The following is a 4788-nucleotide window of genomic DNA, read 5'->3' on the forward strand; positions in this document are numbered from 1 at the left end:
AAAAAAAAAAAAAAAAAAAAAAAAAGACAACTAAAATGGGTTAAGAATAACTCCTTTGCAGGGCTGAAATCTTTTATAAACCCAGGTTAATTTTCTGGATAAGGATGGAGTGAGAATTGGGCAGTAAATAATTGGGCACCCCTTGGGCTGGGGATTTAGCTCAGTGGTTCCAAGTTTGATTCCCCAGTACCAAAAATAATAATAATAATAGGGCACCCCAGCTTCAGAGCATGGGGTGCAGGGAGAAGTAAGGGAGACAAAGAAGAGGGAAGGAAGAGATGGAGGCGAGGGAGGGATACCCTGATCCAGATCCAAAGCCGGCCCAGTCCTTGCAGTGTCCTGATATTAGTATACCCTCCTCAGGGCCTCAGGTTCCTCACCCCCAAACTAGAGACACTGAACTTCACAGCAATGCAAGGATAAACTGGCACAGTTAAAACCTCCTAGATGGGTATCAGGGTGCACACCTGTAGACCTAGCTACTCTGCAGGCTGTAGAAACAGGATCACTTGAGTCCAGGAGTTCAAGTACAGCCTGGGCAACACAGTGAGATTCTCGTTTCAAAAATACAAGCTTGGCATGGTGGCTACACCTGTAATCCCAGCACTCTTGGAGTCTGAGGGAGGAAGATTCCAAGTATGAGCCCAGCCGAGGCAATTCAGCAAGACCTCACCTCAAAATAAAAATAAAAGGCTCATTCTAAGACCCTGGATTCAATTCCCCAGTGTCAATAAATAAATAATCCTTCTAAGATGCCACTATGTACTCAGTGTCTATAACACTTCTGACTCCAAAAAAACAGGTCTCACGCTACCTGCCAAAGGCCAGTCGAAGCAGTGTTCAAACAAAGCAACCCAGGACTGGATGAGGAACCATCCAGAAATAACCTAATTTTCCCTGTGAACCCCATACACCAACACTTCAAGATCTACACTGTGGCTCTTTTTAAAAGTCCCCCAACATTTAACAAAGGGCCTACACTGAGGTCTTACAGGGCCATTAGGTCAAGCTAGTGACATGACATTTAGAGGCCAAGGACCTTCACTGTTAACAAGTAGACTTAGACAATAAGCAGGGCTTAGTGGTTGGGCCTTCTGTTTCAGGCTGTGTCCTCACACCCATCAATAAGCTCCTCTCTCAAACTGTTTCCTAACTCATCGTTCACTGCGCCCATCCCAACCGTAGACCAAAGGACCAACCGTAGACCAGAACTGGCTTCTTAATGGGCCATGAAGAGAACCGATGTAGAAATAATTTGTCACCAGAGCTGTTGGGTTTACAAACTATGGAAGACTGAGTCCAAACTTGATGCTCTGGAGATTTACAAATTGAAGCAATTAAACTTTTAGAGTTGCCAAAGAACATTCTAGACCAGTGCTGTCTAGTATGGCAGCCCAAACACATCCCTTTAGTAACCTTGCCCTCCTCTCAGAGCATCAGCTGAATGTTTTCAATGCTCACCAATCCTCCTTTCCTTTTGGCTGAGGAAACCAAGACCCCAGAGGGCCACCAGGCCTGCCAGGGCTCACAGCCAGGATTCAGCCTTGAGAACTCCACCAACCCAGGGCTCTTCTTGTCAGCCAAGCCCAACAACGAAACAAACCCCTTTGGCCCTGAGCTCTGCAGACCTTTAGTGGGATCCTGTTTTGTGCCCAAGTGTGAACAGGCCTCAGTGACACATGGCGAAGTAAACAGAGCCAGCCAGTAGTACAAGACAGAGAACAGAATATTTACTACCAATGGCTGCAAACTACCAGACCATTGGCAAGACTAATGGCAGAGATGCCCAGATGACAAGGACTCAGGTTGAATGAAACTGCGCACTACCATTTAGGAGGAAAGTCAAAGAAAACACACCTTAAAAGCTGGTTCTCACAATACTGATTATACACACTCCTCCACTGCAACAATCTGTTTAGAAAGCAGCACAAAGATTAGGAGAAAAGGCCATCGAATTAAGAATTTTCCTGGTGGTTCTCACAAAAGCCTATTAGGACCTAGCCCAGAGCTACTTGTTAGTTTTCCCACCCCTCAATTTGTACTTCAGTTCCTGCTGGGAAAACAATATGGAATGACCTCCAGCTTCACCCTCAACTGCCCTCAGAGGTGAAAGGATTAAGGGATTAAGGAGGTGCTTGCTTGCTCATCCTCACCCAGCACAAGAACTGTCCAGGAAGAGGCAGCGTCTACATTTGTCCCCCCATCCCTAGGAGCTACTTCTTCAGCCAGACCACCCCGATCCAAAGATGCTCACTGACTGCGCCTTCCACTGCCCAGGTTTAAAGGCCTCAGGTTTGCTCAGTGGGGGGGCTACAGACAGATGCTCATTAAGTGGACCTGTGTGAGGTATCACACCAGAGAGGAATGTGGAAGAAACAGAACCAGCCCCAGGAAGTGAAGTCCAGGACTAACACAAAACTCACCATGCAGACTGACAACTGCCAAACAGTATGAGATGATTTTGGTGAAATCTGAGTCCCAAGAAGCCAGCATACCCCACAGCAGTGGACACATCCTCAAAACGAGGAACCAAAGGTTTCAACCCACACCAAAACAACTGCTCGCATCCCCACACCAGTGAGACAGGCTGAGCTGCAGAGGGTTCAGGCATTCTAGACTCATGGAGTGCTTCTGGAAGGAGTGGCTGGGAAAAACAGGCCAGCACTCCAAGCACATGGGCTATGAGCTGCCATGCTTCGAAGCCCTACAATGCCTACATGAGCAAGACATACTGAGCCAGGAGGCTAGCTGACAAAGTGTGGGGAAACCCATGTCTCCCTTTTCCTTCTAATCAAGTTTCTAGGTCAGAGGCTAGAGAGAGGGGTGCTTTTAATAAAGTTCAGATCTCTCAAGTGATTCCAGTGCCACTTAGACGCTGAGACTCCTTGGAGGAGAGAGAAACAGTGCACCTACCATGCATCAGGCAGTCTCAGGTATCACAAATTTGATCTCCACCTGTCTTTAGAAGGGAAGGGGAACCCTAGAGGCTAAAACTACCTTGCCCCACAAATTATAGCTATGACCAGCCTGGGTCCAAGCCCAAGAATAAACTGAGTTACCTAGTAACAAGACAAACTGCTTTAAAATATTGATGCTCAGCAACCTTACACTGGAGGCACACTAACTAACTTCAGAGCAGATACTGCCCCTGTCACTCTGCAGTGGCCAAGTCCTAAATACAGCAGGGAGATGGGAGACACTCCTCCTACGAGGGACTCCACCTCCAAAGAAATTCATTACGCCTCTCTCCTTTACTGGCTAGCAGCAGTTAATTGATAGAACATGCATGACAACACAGCCTATTTAACCTAGTAACGACTGAAGCTCTATGATTTGCATACCTGTAGGATACAGAAGACCTCCTCTAATTTAGGGCTATTATTTTACAAGACTATTCCCAGGAATTATTACTCAGAATTTACAAAACTAGCTAAGAGATGAGACAGGAAAGGCTCATCAAAAAGCCCCCAGGACAAAACTTCACTCGTTTTCAGTGCTCAGAAATCTTAAATAACTAGCAGGTGAACCACCAAAAACAGAATCAGGTAAGTGATCAAGAGCTCCTTTAAGAGCAGGGTGGTGCTTTGCTTTTTAAATAAAGAGCTGGAAAAAAAATACTTATTTGAGAAGTTCATATAAGTTGCCAGAATTAATAGTTTTTGTGAACGGTGTCCCTCGATCAGTAATTGCAACACGGCGGTGGTGGAGGGAGTAAGGTAGCAAATCAACTAATAGATACGGTTGCACCAGGTCCAGCAACCCAGATTTCACAGCAAGAGATAAATTTAAATACCAAGCAGCCTACACTTCAGTAGAAGGCAGTTTTAACCTCAGTAATTGCCCTTGCACATATACCCCACCCCACCCGGCTTGAGAGGCCTCCACTCCCACCTGGGGCGAAGTCCACCGGGTTTGTGTTAACCGCAGCCCGGAGACAGGAAGAGGCCGAGCCCCGCGAATCTCCCAAAGTGAGGACAGTCCCGCATTGCCCAGAACTTCCCAGCAGTCCTCGGGGACTTCTGGCACAACCTTCCACCATTAGCACTTTTCCTCCCTGATTCTTCCCTGCGTGAGGAAATAGGAAGACCGTAACCTAGGTCCCAAAATAATGGAAACTATTTAGCCCGCCTCCGAGGAGTCCAGCCCGGAGGCCTCTCAGAGCACTTCAACCCACCTCCCAGAAGTGCGCGAGTTTCGCCAGATCCCTGCCTGAGGCGGGGGTGGGGCGCACGTGACCCTAGGCGCCCCCAAGCAGGACGGGTTGGAGGAGGATTCAAGTTAACCCGACAAAGCACACGGGATAGCCTCTACCTCTGCCAAGGCCAATCCTCAACATTCCAAGCCCTGGACCTCCGGAGCCTAACTTGCTTTGATCGGCTCCAACGCCGCTCGGATCACTGCCGGTCTCCCAAACCATCCTCCCGGCTCCGTCCGCCCCGTCTTCTCCACATGTTCTCCGCAGTGAACTCCAGCGGCTCCGTGAGCGACCTGCTCAGGTTTGCCATCACCGCCGGGGCCACCCGGGACGAGCCCACCGAGCCCAGAAGTTAAAGAGGCTTCGGAAGTTGACCGAAGAAACTCCGACCCTTCTGCGGGAGAAGACGGTTCCGGCGGGGACCGGGGGATCTCCTCGCCCTCGGAGCGCCCGGCCCTGCATACAAGCTCGCCCGGGCTCCGACTAGGTACACACGACCTTTGACAAGTAAACGCGAGTGGGGCTGGGCGACCTTGGGTGGGACGCGCTCGGGTGCGCGCTCCAGGAAGGTTTGGGCGCAGAGGGCGCCCCGG

General features: G+C 49.3%; 1 protein-coding gene across 1 annotated transcript in view; it reads right to left on the bottom strand.

Moving 5' to 3' along the window:
- The window catches only part of Akap1 (A-kinase anchoring protein 1), a 29487-nt gene extending 24839 nt beyond the window's left edge, over positions 1-4648 (bottom strand). Inside the window, exon 1 of the mRNA XM_010620223.2 lies at positions 4312-4648. The gene's annotated coding sequence lies outside the window, so the exon portion shown is untranslated. The remainder of the gene's footprint in view (positions 1-4311) is intronic.
- Between the last annotated feature and the right edge of the window lie 140 nt (positions 4649-4788).

Source organism: Fukomys damarensis, unplaced genomic scaffold (genome assembly GCF_012274545.1).
Source record: "Fukomys damarensis isolate Sample0158 unplaced genomic scaffold, DMR_v1.0_HiC HiC_scaffold_13, whole genome shotgun sequence".
NCBI lineage: Eukaryota > Metazoa > Chordata > Mammalia > Rodentia > Bathyergidae > Fukomys > Fukomys damarensis.